The following is a 15,446-nucleotide window of genomic DNA, read 5'->3' on the forward strand; positions in this document are numbered from 1 at the left end:
CAGTGATCAACGCAGCATCATGGCATCGTATTGCATATGGCAAGGTATTTGAGGAGCAACCCAGGACATTTCAGTTTCCCTCTCTCCCCCGAGGCAACAGAAAGTAAATCAAATCCAACACAACTTCTTGGATTAGGGGTGGGAATAACCCCACCCGTATTTATTTAAACAAAATTAAACATTTTAAAGACATTTATAATACGCAGAAAAATCCACATATTTTCAGTACTTGATAAATGTTCATATGCAACGTATTTACACATCTTTATGGCTAACCTTAACATGTCTCTAACACATAGCCAAACATAACCTAAAACTGAAATACGTACAATTTTTATTTTTCTGCGTATCCTGGATGAGCCTACGTGCAAGGTCATGACTGGTCCCAATTACTTGTTAGGTCCCCCTTCTTACTGTATTGACTTTCCACAGGAGGCCTCGTTGCCCATGAGATTCCTTCCCTCAGGCACCCCTTATGCCCTTGAATACTACCTCTCAGGGACTGCTGTTATGGCAAAACTTGGCGCCCATGCACCTGCGTGGAGATTGGCTCAAGGGCCTGCCGGAAGCGGAACTTCCTAACACCCCGCAGCCTTCAGCCTACCGGCCGTAAAATCCCCTGGAGTGTGATGAGAGACCAGTACCCCCCAGGTGTCCCCCTTAATAAGGGGGTGCCTACTAAGAGATGAAAAAAAACTTGACCGACCAATCATGACCTTACCGCCACAGGCCAATATAGTTGACCAACTATCTTTCTCCCTCCTTCCGTCTGCTGACACAAGGTCATGCCTGACCCCTTGCCGCTAACATCCAGGCTAGTACGTTTACCATGAAATAGTCATTTCCCAGCTTAGAGAGGTGGACCCCGTCCTGGAGAAAGAAACGCACCCCCCGGATGCACCCATGCGCAATCGTCTGCAGTCTGGGCGACTGAAAAAGCCTATCTATTCTGTTATTAATTCCCTTCACAGAGGGATACAAAGACCGGACTATGATCCAAACTTCTTTCTTATCTGACCCCAGGCGGATACCTGGGATGGGTGATGTTCTGATGACCGGCGGACGACGGCTAGCTCCCCTCCTGCGGCACAGGACGTGGAAACTGCCCAAGATTTAAACAAACCAAACATTAGTCCTCAATACTTAAAGCATATGTAAACGCACATAACGTTTGTAACAGTCAGAGGACCAATGCCCTATTTTCTCAACCTCATGTCCCTGCAGTCCCCAAGCCGTGGCTTCAGTGGCTGCTCCAATCCTTCAAGAATGGGTACCAAATTTAGCTGCATCTAAACCTGCTGCCTGCAAGGCCAATGTCAATTCTCTGCCAAATTGAAATTTTGTGAGGGGGGTCCTCTCCTGGTGGATAAATAAAGGGCCCCCTGCACTTTGGGGCCTGTCGGTAAACCTCTAGGTTGCCCACTGGACAGCATGCATTCCCCGTGGCCCTGTGCAGAATAACATGTTCACCTTTTTTGTTCTGCTCCATCTTGGATCTGGGGATTTCTAAGGATACAGTTCCTCCCAGCATGTGAATGTGGGCAAATTGCATCCCCGCTGCCAATCTTGCTTGTTACGCGCCACCAATTCCCCTACCCTGAAAGTGCCATAGAAAGCAAGGGAAAAGCCAGACTTCAACAGCTGTACCTCGCCCATGGAACTACATACCTTCCCTACTGCCTCCAAAAGGGCTGACAGTACCTCTATGCTAATCGGGTGCCTGACGTCTGATTGGGGACCTTGCAGGCCCTGCCACCCCCTCAGTGCCCTATGTACTAAAAATGAGCCCGTGGGATCCCTATGCCCCCGTATTTTTGCAAAAAAGGCTATCGCCACCATGTGGCATCTTGTGCACGCTGCAGAACGCCCCCCATAACTTAACTCCTTCAAGAATGATATGACTGATTTGTGCCATGTCCCCTCCCACGTCTCCCCTAGAAAATTGCAGTAGATGGAAAAGGCCCCCTCATAGGCCCGCCTAGTCCTGGGTGCTAGGCTAGCTGCCATGAAGTCCGATAAGTTGGGGCACCAAGTTGCCACAGATGCTCTGGAAAAGGCATGGGACAGACCATCGCTTCTGGGTGATAGGACCTGAGAATCTGCATTTTGAAACGAGACAATGTGTCAGCAGTGTGATTTAGTACCCCCGGAACATGTTTGGCCCTAAACATCACATTTAATCTCATGCACTGCATCACCATTTCTTTCAACAGGCAAAGCATCATCTTGCAATTAGCATATTGTTGGTTAATGCATTCAACCACTGTCATGTTATCGGACCAGAAAACGACCCATTGATCACGCAAGTGTAGCGGCCAAATAGTGAGGGCTACCAAAATGGGGAACAGCTCCAGCAATTAAATGTTACTCGTTATACCGGTGTCAACGCAACAGGTGGGTCAACATTGCGCCGCCCATTGTGGACCCAGAATGGCACCGAAATCCTCACTCCCGGCCGCATCTGTCATGAGGCAGAGGTCCGAGCTGGAACTAGCAGGGCTGGGCCACGCAACAGTGCCATTGAAATCACACAGGAATGCAATCCAAATCCGCATATCCTGTCTAACCTCGCTGGACAACCGAGTGTGGTAATGCTTCTCTTTCAAACCAGACATTGCTTGTGCACTGGAACGTGAAAATGGGTGGTCCATTGGAATGATACGCAAAGCATAATTAAGCATTCCTACTGCCTTCTGTAATTGATGTAGCGTGACCTTTTCCTCCAGAGCCTGCGTGAAACCTCTAACTTTGTCCTGTGGGAGACGTGAAACACCCTCCACCAAATCCACTTCTATGCCCAGAAATTCAAATTGTGTGTCAGGTCCTACTGTCCTACCCGGTGACAGGGGGGACCCCAAATTTGCACATAAGAGCGCAAAATGCTTCCAATGCCTGTGACCATGGCACCCCTAACAACAGAAAATCATCTGAATGGTGCAGCACCCAGTGGTGCCCGGGTACCTGCCTAAAAACCCACTCCAGGAAGGAGCCGAATTTCTCAAAATGGGAGCAAAAGACCGAGCACCCCATTGGCATTCACTTCTCCATGTAGAACTTCCCCTCTAGTTGGAATCCCAACAGATGAAAGTCTTGTGGATGAACCGGTAACAAACGGAAGGCAGATTCAATGTCTGATTTTGCCAATAACATGCCTGAACCAAGTGACTGCAGCATTGCAATAGCCTGATGCAATGACACATACCTCACAGTGCACAGGGCCCCATCAATAGCATCATTCAATGATTGACCCCTGGGAGTGGACAAGTTATGTATCAAGCGGAACTCACCCAGGTCCTTTTTCGGCACCACACCCAACGGTCAGCAAACAAAATCATGAACCGGTATTGTATAAAAGGGACCAGCTATCCTGCCCAAACTTAATTCTTTCCCTATCTTAGCTATTGCTACAGACTTGTTATCCCTCACTGACTGCTGATTGCGGCAGTAAGATAACTCAGAATAGCCATGGGCAGGAATCCTGAAACCATCCCTGAAACCTTCCAGCAAAGTCTGGGGCTGTGTTAGGGCAGCAGTATTTGTTTAACCAGGGTATCAAAACCATTGTTTTTATGGGTGAGTGTGCCTTACTAAGTAATAAACCCTCATTCCTGTTTTTTACCTCCCTTGTCTCTTGATTTCTAAACACACTTTGATTCTGGGTGGGAGGACAAGCCACAGAAAGAACAGGCATGCTTGAATTTGCATGACCCGTCGGGCCTATTGCAAGTCTGTTTGTTGAAATCCCAACAAGCACCCTTCTTGCCACCCCCTCCTGCGCTCTGGGGTGTACTTGGCCAGAAGGACTGCCCTTTTGGCATGTCCTGGCTTGAGCTTTTAATGTGCTTTAACCACATAATGACATCCATTTGATTCCAGGTAAGGCAAGGGTCACTGGCATTCGCCCTTCTAAATTCCTTGTCATATTCCTTCCAACACGCTCCCTCGTACCCATCATGTGCACATGTTATCCTATTCTGATAGCACACCAATTCAGTGCCCAGCCCGGGGAACTTCTCTATCATTATCGCATTGTAGTAGGAGAAAGTCTTTATCCAGTTAATCAAGAGTTTGTCAATGTTTTTCCTGGTGGGCCAATTGCCCCAATCCCTTGGATGAGCCCATTCCCTCATCTTGTTTGCCTCCTCTTTCTCATCTTTATCAATCAGCAAAGAAAACATATTAACATATTCCCCCTTCCAGATTTGTTCCTTTACCTCCTGAGAAATGTGCCTCCCCAGATGCTCCCGGGATGCGCGCATCTCCCCCAAACCCAAACTTGGCAACACTTGAACTGTACCTGAAGTCCTACCGGCTTGTGTTTTGGTGGGCCCTATTCTTGTAGATGTGCCAGCTTTGGGAGGCTCAGGGCAATTCTTGTCGCTCCCAACGCTGTTTTGCACTAATCCGCTGTTAACCACCACAAGTGGCACTGGTATGCCCGGCTCAACAGACAGTGGCACCCCCAACTTGGCCCCCTCCACTTGCTTTACCAACTTCCTGGCCCATATTAAAACATTCCCTTTGGCTAGCGAGACACCACCGCCCACAGAAGGAATCACTGTCCCCGCTTTCGTTAACCATGGAAGCAGTGCTGTCACATTGGCCACCAAATCTGGCTGATTAGGTACACTGCCTCCCAAAGACAGGGGGAGGGAGGAGGTACCAATGGCTGAGCCAGTGCCCCCCCTAAACCGGGACCCTCTGGTGCGCCTTGCTGACCGGGCCCCACTGCACAACCTGGCACGTTATGTCCTGATGGACCTGATCCATCTCCCTCTTTTGGACTGGAGCCCCCTGCCTAGACTGAGGGCCCTAGGATCCATGGGGTTGGCAATCCTGTTGGCACTGCCATCCCACACCCACGCTTGGCTCTGGACCTCTGCGGTACCAGAGGGAATGCTGCCCTGGAGGCCACATCTGAACGTCTAGGCCTAACTTCGTCTTCCTCCTGCTCATCCACCTTTCTACGCAATTCTGACCCGGACTGCCCTAGCTCATTCATCATGCCTGCCATTGCCTCCATCCTAGAGGGGACCTGACCCCTCTTCGCCTTGGTCGCCATCCTTTAATTCCTCAAACAGTATTTAACTGCTGTTGTAATAAACACACAGTATCTTTGCTTGCCCCAATTTACTGCAGCTGCATGTGCTCACCAAAACGCCCTATGCCCCCTGCCACAGGAATGGCACACAATTATCACTTTTATAAAGGTGAACAACGTAGCCCACAGCACGCCCGGGGCCCTCAAACCACAAATTTGGCCGGGGCGCAGGCCCACAAACCCCCTTACTTCCCATCCGTAATGTCAAGGACACCCACGAGAACCCACCCAGCCAACGACACTCCCACACGTTCAACAGAGTGTGGCAGGTGAGGATATCCTCCAACCCGCGTGGCTTTTGGCTGCATTGAAGTGCTGGTCACCCCGAGGAAAAAGAGAAAATCTGTTGGTTAGTGCTGAGAGCCTGAAAAAAGCACCCGAAATTCCCAAAGTTCCTGCAAATCCTGAAAACCAGACAAGAATGGGTTAAATTTGGGGCCTCTGCCATGTGGACGGAGGCGTGCAGGATGAAACACAGGAGCAGAGCGGCAAGGAAGTGACTGTGCCGCCACTCTGCGCTCCTTTATAAAGGAGCTTTTCCCAGGAAACCAGCTGGAACAGGTACCGTCCGGACCCGGGACCCATTCAACCTACGTTACCCCGGAAGTACTTAATTCACTTCCCGGGCATCCACTGGTGAAACAATCATTGCCTGCAAGGGCATCGGGCATGAAACTCCACCCGCCATATTGGTGGCGTGCCCGAGTTCCCAATGACGCCTCTTCATTCTCTGTGTGGTTTCCAGCTGGTTCCCTGCAACAATAGGTCAATTCGCAATGCAGCACCAATCGCTGGAAGACCTTGCAGGGCTCTGAATAAAAGAAGCTATCTTGTCCACGGCTGGACTCTGCATTCCCTTCTTACTATACTGTATTTTCGCCGTCGCAGTTGTTTTAAACAGAGCACAAAGGGTTAAATGAACGCAGTTGAAATAGAATCACAGTAACTACGGGGCATATCAACAAGGGCTCTATCTCTGCTTTTTTGGCTTAAAAAGCCAAAAAAGCAGAGATAAAACTAGCGCCCTATCAGCAACAGGGTGCTAACACGCAAATTTGCATGTTAGCACCCATTTACTCTACGCTTCCCCTTGCATCTCAAATGAGATGCAAAGGGGGCGTTCCAGAGTAAAATAATAGGAGAAATGTCGCTAAGTGACATCTCTCCTATTATCAAGGAGATCGGTAACCCTGTTAGCGATAAAAAAATCAGCGCTAACCGCGGTTAACGCTGCTTTTTTACGCCTGGTATTTTTCTGACTTAGCCATGATATCCTATGTAAAGTGGATATCATGGCTAAGTATGTCTATCCGTATCAGCAAGCTATCGCCAAACCTTGTAGGATTATCGCTGTATTTTCAGCGATAATCTCACAATTGGCAGCCTGCGCTCTGAATTTTATCGCTTTGGAGATAAGCGATGCTGATAGCACGCTATCTCCGCGATAAAATTCAGAGTTGGCCGGCGATAATTATCCTCACGCTAAGAGCGCTGAGCGATAATTATCGCCGGCCCTTGCTGACATGCCTCTATGTCTTGTGAGTAAGGCCCAAGTGTTTCCTTTTGTAAAGTGATTCTCGAACAGAATCTTCGAGGCATTAGAACGCCTTTTTTAAGTCATTTAATATTGTTTATAGCAATAAAATGTAATTTGATATTTACGCTGCAGTAATACATTTGTAAATCCTTGGCTGTTTTAAATAGTATATGTTATTTTGCTCTGAAATAATGGATATTTCTAGAAACAAATATCTTTCTCAGTTCTAATATTTTATATTAGCTTTTTCATCAACTATGGTGTGGCATGTACATTCATATACATTTAGGAACTGACCACTTGTTGAATAAGCTGCTATTCGCTCCTGCTTCACACAAATTCCCTTCAGCAACTATAATTTGACTGTCAGACCTAAGCTACAAAGAGTAAAAAAATCCATAAAGAAATCTACTGTACTGTTCGCTATTAGACGCTTGGAAATAATTGTAGGTCTTCAACCCAAAGTCATTTCAAATCATATTTAAGAATTACGCAATTATTTCTGAATCTGTCCAATCACATTTGATACTTGGGTCCCAGTTCCTACCAAAATTAACATTGAAAAAGCTCCGGCGACTTTAACGCACGTAACGAAATGCACGAGTCTATTGTCAAACGTATTCCTAGCAAATGCTTTAAACCAAATTATTATTTTCAGAATTAGGATATATTTTTCTCTAGTATTAAACAATAATATGATATGTCTTTCTTCCCACTGCATGAAACAAGACGAATGCAAGGTTCCATGTAGATTCTTATTTCACAAATGGCCAGTTTGTATAAATATCTATGTAAAACTACAGATAAAAGTGTAATATGTATTCATAATAATCGCACATGGTATTAGATAAAAATGTATGTTATTATACGTGTTGCCATTTCTACCGTATTGAGGGTGTAGTTAAAGCATACATTGACTGACAGCGGGTAATGGACTGGTGACATTTTAAGAGTTTTCTTTGAAAATAGATTTTTTCATTGGTGTGCTCATGTAATGTGCTATGCCCGCCTGAGGTGCTACGATAGTTAATTGTACATTCATGGTCTTCAAAGTGCAGAGTACAGCATGAAGACAGAATGCATGCTTGCCCTTCACAAATGTAGGCTATGCTACACAGTAAATATTGCTTTTTAGTTCTGGACAAGACATAAAGTTGTGTAGAAATAACAGTCATAAATGTATGCAATTTCCTTCTCTGAAACTCAGCACCAGCAAGCTTATTTATTGATTGTAAACTCACAATTATTTTCACATAAAGTCCAACACAGAGGAAGCAGATGAACCAGTCAATGTTGATGATGTTTTCTACAAAATATTGATCACCTATGCCAAAAAATAGGAACACATTATCAAATGGTTCTGAGGGACTTCAGCAGTTGTTCTCAGATGTACGACATACAGAATTATAAATGTGTAGTAATCTATAAAGGGGTTATTTTCCCCCAAGATGCTCAGAGTGATATCAAATGGACAAGATTGAAGCTAATCATACAAATGAGTCGGGCAGGGGAAGAACCACCTTGGGAAGTGTTAGGCCCGTCAGCCTTAGGGTGGTCTTCCTCTAAACAATTCCCCTCCTTTAATTTTTTGCTGATTTTTGTTTTTCTAGGCATTGGAACTCTGTGCGCTTCCCCACTTTCCACTTAAAACCACTGCTAAAGTACTGGTGCTCATTCCCTAACACATGGTAACATTGTCTTACACCTGATTGGCATATGTTTTTATGTATAAGGCCCTTCTTGAGTGGTATACCATATACCCAGGGCCTGTAAAGTAAATGCTACTATTGGGCCTGTGGCACTAATTGTGCCACCCGCTCAAGTATCCCCTTAAAACACGGACCTGGCTTGCCATTGCAGTCTAAATGCAGTTTTAATCTGCCAGTTCGATATAACCCACTTGCTAAGCCTTAAACTCCCTTTTATTGCATATGTCACCTCTAATGTAGGCACTAGGTAGGCCATAGGGCAGGATGCATTGAAATTAATTGGTTACATATGTACTTACATGTCCTGGTAGTGAAAATTCCTACATTTGTTTTTCGCTACTGTGAGGCCTACCTCTCCCCTAAATAACAGTTGGTTGCCTTCTTATATTGAATACATGCTAACTTTTGATTGGTATTTCAATGTACAATTTTGATAATGCCACTTTTAGAAAGTTGGTATTTTACTGCCCTAGCTATTTGGTGTCTGTAGCCTGTCCTAGGTCACATGACTGGGTGTAGTTGGCAGCTGGAATTTGTTATTCCTCTCATACAGCGAGAAAATAGAGAGATTAGTTGTGTTTGGATGGGCCATAAACTGGTAGGATGGGAGAAGCTGCAACTTAATGGGCTGTACCCTGCCTACACACAAAGGACTTCCCACCTCTTCATTGTTTATGCAGATAGCTTGAAGCCAGGGAAGTTAAGAACCTTTAAGCGCTTCAAAGGAAATTCTCTCGAAGTGTTTCCCACTTCAAAGGAGGGACCAGATATAAAAATAGAACCCGTAGATCTACTCTTCAGTTCACCTTCCGGACTGGTGGAAGGACTCTCAGAGGACTGTCTGCTGCTGTAGCCTGCTGTTTACTTCACAAGACTGCTTTACTGAACCTGGAAGGACTGTTTTGCTGCCTGGAGCCTGCCTTGAACCATGAAAGACCTGCTAATTGAGCCCTGTTTCTGCTGTTGAACACAGGACTACTTGAGTGATTCCAAGGACTGGTTGGTTGGCCTCCTGATCAGAGCCACAGGGACAGAGAAGGCTCCAACCATCTTGAACCTGCACCTGGATCCAGCCTTACTGAGTCATAAAGCCTAAGTGGTGTTCCTCCATTAACAGACCGTTGGTGTTGGCGCTTAAGGTGCCCAGATAGCAAAAAAAATCAAAACTTGGGACTTCGAAAATGTTTAGCTAAAACTGCTATGAGAGAAGACCTGGACCGACCTGCGTGTCTATCAGTCAAAGGTGCATCGCGATTGGCCTGATTTCACTGCAACTCCTGCTACGTTGTTCTCCACAGCAGCAAATCCTGCTCAACGGTCTTTGGCCAAAGGGGTATCTAGCTTGTAAAACTCTCAAAGGCTACAACCTTCTGTCTTGTCCTGTTGAAGATTTTCAACTTCCAAAAAAAAGAGACTAAGTCTGAATGTAGAAATCGCCACGCATGTTCACCCCCCAAATATTTAGACAAATGCTGCCGGTTTTGCAACTCGGAGAGTGCACTGAGGCCTGCTAACCAGAACTTAATGCCAATATTACTACCCATTACCAAGTCTATGTTGAATTGGCTACCATCAATTGGCAAGCATTGACTAAAGTCCTTAGTATATGGTACCCAGGGTAGCCAAGGAATGTAAGGCAGGGTGTCTACCAAGGGCTGCACCACAGATTGTGCCACCCTGAGAGTGTTACAGAAGTACAAAATGTCTCCCAGCCTGCCACTGCAGACTTGAAGGGCAGTGTCACAGCACTAGCTCAACTTTGCCATTAAAATCAATGGCAAAGCCACCCCTTCCCTTAACATTGTGTGTAAGTCTCCTCTAAGGAAGGTCAATAGAGCCCAATGGCATGGAGATGTAAATTGTTAAGTAGGACATATAATTGTATATGTCTTAACAGTAAACCCACCAAAACTGTTGTTTTGCTATGGAAAAGTTAATAGCCACATTGCCTAACATGGGGCTCGCAATTGCCACCCCTGCCTCGCTGACTTCTGAATAGGACTACCTAACTGGGTATTTAAAGATATCAAATTAATCATGGCATTAAACCTGACCTGATACCCAGGTCAAATTTAATGTCACTTTTAAAGTGGTAAGTTCATAATACATATATATATATATATATTCACTGAAAAAACCATAGGTTTCACACACGTTATAGTTAGGAATTAGCATTTAAAAAACCTTGCAAATTCACTGAAAAAACCATAGGTTTCACACATGTTATAGTTAGCTGGACATTTCACTCGTAAAAAACCAATGAAATTCCCCCGTTATAGTTAGTTCAGCTAACTATAACTCGCACGCCCGCAATCCACTGCTGATGACGTCACATATTACATCACTAATGACATGGTCAGTGACATCACTCATGACATCACTGATGACATCTCAAATGACATCACTGATGACATCATTGATGACGTCATCCATTGAGTATGTGTTTCTTAACAATTTTATTATGTTTAATATATATAGGGAAAGACCTGTTGAAGAATGAGTGGGTGTACAAGTGTGTAAATGGATGATTTTCTGTGGTGTGTAACTAACTCTATAAGTGAGTCATTAAATGTATCTTACTGCAGAGTAGTGACTAAACTGTGTAAATGTCTGTATGTTTCTGTATGTTGGTGTATAAGTGGCTGCATGGTTTTGTGAATACCTATATGAGTGTCTATATGAGTTATTGATTGCTTGTCTCAGTATCTGTATGGGTTCCTGAGTGTTTGTGTGGGTAGGGTGTGTGTGACTCTATGCATAGATGTGTGAGTGGGTGATTCTATGGGTGCATGGTTTTAAGAGTGCATCTGTGATGGACTGTATGGTTGAGTGAGTGTATGTATGGGTGTGTTAGGGATTGAATGTATATCTCAGTGGTTCATTTGTGACTAACTACATATGTGAAAGGCAGTGTATATGCGTGTAAGAGTATATAAGTGGGTAGATGTGATAGTGTGTGATTGTGAGAGTGACTGTATGGATGAGTGTGTGCTTGTATCAATGATTCTATAAGAGCATAAGAATGTGGTACTATTTTTATGATTAAGTGAACTTGAGTGTGTATAACCGCATAGGTGAGTAAATGGGAGTGTAATTATTTGCATGACTGACTAGGTGTGAGAGTACCTCTATGGATGATTGGTGGTGTTTGAGTGTCTATATAGGTATATAAATGCATATGATAGTCTTGTATGGAGTGATTGTAAGTATGAGTGAGTGTACAGGTGAATGAGTGGAGGTGTATGTAGACCTAACAGTTAATAAGTGGGTATGTAGTTATTGGTATTGGAGAATGTATGGTTTTGAGAATGGAACTCTGAAATTTTGAGTCGGTGTATCAAAGGTTATATTAGGGTGTGAGAAGATGTGGTAATTTATCACATGGATGACGTCATCAGTGAAGTCATCAGTGATGTCATTTGAGATGTCATCAGTGATGTCATGAGTGATGTCACTGACCATGTCATGAGTGATGTACTATGTGACGTCATCAGAAGTGGATTGCGGGCGCGCGAGTTATAGTTAGCTAAGCTAACTATAACGGGGAAATTTCATTGGTTTTTTACGAGTGAAATGTTCAGCTAACTATAACATGTGTGAAACCTATGGTTTTTTCAGTGAATTTGCAAGGTTTTTTAAATGCTAATTCCTAACTATAACGTGTGTGAAACCTATGGTTTTTTCAGTGAATTTCAAAGGTTTTTTAAATGCTAATTCCTAACTATAACGTGTGTGAAACGTATGTTTTTTTAGTGAATTTGTAAGGTTTTTTGAATGCTAATTTATGTATGTATTATTATATTTTTTTACATATGTATTTTACAATAAACTACCTATGTATATAGTTCTAGAATGACTGTATCCTGTAATATTGAATGGTTCAGCTCTTTTTTTTTTTATTTGGATAAAGTTGAACAGCATAGTCAATATCTTCAATAAACTTTTAAAAGGTTTTTTACCGTGCGCGTACGGTGCGTGCACCTGCGTGCTCCGAGTGCACATGCGTACGTCGTGCGTGCTCCTTGCGCGCGTGCTCTGTACGCACATGCGCGCGTGCTCCCTACGCGCGTGCTCTGTACGAGCATGCATGCGTGCACCGTGCGCATATGGTGCGCCCACCTGCGTGCTCCGAGTGCGCATGCGTACGTCGTGCGTGCTCTGTGCGCGTGTGCTCCGTACACGCATGCGCACATGCTCCCTACGCGCGTGCTCCGTACGTGCATGCGTGCGTGTACCGTGCGCGTACGGTGCGCGCACCTGCATGCTCCGAGTGCGCATGCGTGCGTGCTCCGTCCGTGCTCCAAGTGCGCATGCGTGCGTGCCCCGTGCATGTACGGTACACGTACGGTGCGCGCTCTGTGCGCGCACGGCAAGTCATGTGAGTACAAAACAACACATTTCATTGGTTCATATTAGTTTCTGTTTCAGAATCTTCAAACACCACACCCACTCTCCTCACTTTTTCTACTAATTTCCTGAGAGAAGGTTGCTGAAGAGCTACTCCAGTGAAATGGCAGAACACCAGTCATCTTCAGACAGTGAGGAGACCTTTCAAGAACCACCAAGAAAGAGCAAACAGAAGCACTCTTTCATTTGGAATTATTTCAATTTTCCAGACGGGCAAAAAAAAAGTGAATGCACCAAAGGTCACTTGTACAATTTGCGGAAGTGTCCTGTCTAGAGGGGATCCGGCCAAAAAATACTCCTTCAGCATTTATTGCATGCTCAGGCATTTTGTAGCAATGCATCCAATTCGTTTTGCTCGTGAAACCACGAGAGCCCTAAGGGAGAACCCTCCACCTGGACCTTCTCAGCCGAGTACATCATCTGCGGCCGCAGATTCACCATGCACCAAGCCTCTTGACATCCGGCCCCTGTTCCAAAAAGTGCACATTCATTGCAATATGTGCAATGAGGTAATTTGCTACGGAGAGAGTAGCATAAATTTAACTGAAAACCGTATACAGCAGCACACATGCTCCAGGTCATAATTTTTTTGGTTTTTTTTTGTTCCTGTTGAGCAGTTTTTTGATTCCCAGTTTTGTTTTGGTGCTGTAAAAAAATAAAAAAAAAATAAAAAATTGTTTGAAAACTAAAAAAAAAAATATTTAAAAAAAAACAGTTCTTTTAAGAACTCACTTCACTTCTCCGAAAAGAGCTATATTCCTAATATACTGTTTTTTATTTTGATTGAATGAATGTGTAGTGTATACAAGAATGATTGAAATGATTGAAATGACGGAGTGAAGAGGAGGAAAGGACAGACAGAATGAGTGAGAAAAGGAAATTATGATCAGTCATGAAAGGGAAGTGAAAGACTGACTGCAACAAAAGGACTAAGGGTAGAGGATACAGGTAAGAAGAGTAAATGAGTAAGGGAATGGCAGTGAGTAATGGAGAGTGATGGAGGGGGAGTGAGAAAAGGGGAGTAAGGGATGGAGATAGGAAAAGGGAGTAACAGATGAAGCGGATGAAGTACAGCAGGGTAAAGGGATTGAAAGTAAGAGAAGTGGAGTGATGGTGAGATAAGGGGTATGAGGATTAGAAAAGGGGATAAGGGAAAGTGAGAGATGGGGAGTGAGGGGATGGAAGAATTTAGGAAACTGGAGTGAGAGAAAGGGAGTCAGGATTTCAATGGGCAAAGGAGAGTGAGGGAGAGTGAAGGAAAGAATGCAAAAAGATGAAGGGGTGTGAGATACAGACAGGAGGAAATGAAGTAGGAGAATAGGAGTGACTATGAGTAAAGGATAGTGACAGTTAGGGATGGTGAGTGAAGGAGAATGACGGAGAAGGTTAAAAAATTAACATAGATGGAAAATGAGTGATGGAGAGAGGAGAAGTGGTAGAAACAGAGATGTTAAGGAAATTAAGGGTAAAACAGACAAAGGGAGAGAAACAGAAACAGAGACAGAGAGCAAGGAACTGAGAAGGAGTAAGGCAGTTAGAATGACTGAGACATATGGAAACAGGGAGAGAAACATGGTTGAAAAAATAGTGATGGAGGCAGTAAACCTAGGGGAGTAGTAGAGAAGGAGTGAGGGAGTTACGAAAGAGCAGTAGAGGAAGAAGAGAGAGGGAAGGGGAATGAGAAAAGCAGAGTGAGTAGAAGTGAAGAAAAGGGAGCATGAAAGTGAAGGGGTGAGAAATACAGATATTTTAAACTTACCTGACCAACAAAATAACTTAATTAGAAATAAATGGGGTTTTTTAATTGCTAGAAAAAGGATTACATTTCCTAAACTTTCTTTCTCGATCTGAAAAAAAAGAAAAAAAGTATTAATATTTAACAATACATTTTAGAATACAGTACACATATTTTCATATTTAACAAAGTAATTTTTTGCCCATTTTTTGCTGTTTTCAGAATATATTGAATTTCACTGAAAATGATATCAATTGCATTCATCACTTAACAGCGGGCAAACAAATTAACAATCTGAAAGATTGTTTAAAAAAAGCCCTGAATCTATCCTCAGTAAAACATACCTTGATAGAAATGTAACATATATATTAAAAATATCTTCTAAGAACAATAACTATTTGCAATAAATATCGTCTGTAAATATTGTTGCTTAAGCACATACACCAAAATAATATCTATCAAAGAAGTCCACAATAGAAACAGTTACCTTTCCATGAGGCCACATGGTAATTTTTAAATTCTTTTTTGGTGAAATATCCAATGGTAATCCAATAAAATCGAAATAATGGTTGGCTCAGATGCTGCAATTTGTATCTAAAATTTTGGTTTTAGAAAAATTAAGCAGGAATTTGGTAATTCTGCAGGCAAACGTTGCTTGAAAATCAATTGTGAATCATTACACAGTGTCCAGCCCTTTTCACATTTTAGATAAACTGTGTAATGACCAGAAGTTATACAAGGTCCATCATGGAAAATTAATGCAACTGCAACAAAAGTCTTTCCTGATATTGATAATTGATTTCCTGTAAACTTCTTTATTAAAGTGTCCAATTTTGTTCCATCAGCTCTACAACGTTGCATCATTAAAATTACATACTGTCCATATTTTTTTTTTTTAAATAACGTTGATAACATTTCTGATTTACATTGAGAACATTCCATGTTGTGATTTGCATC

This window comes from Triturus cristatus, chromosome 4_2 (assembly GCF_964204655.1).
Source record: "Triturus cristatus chromosome 4_2, aTriCri1.1, whole genome shotgun sequence".
NCBI lineage: Eukaryota > Metazoa > Chordata > Amphibia > Caudata > Salamandridae > Triturus > Triturus cristatus.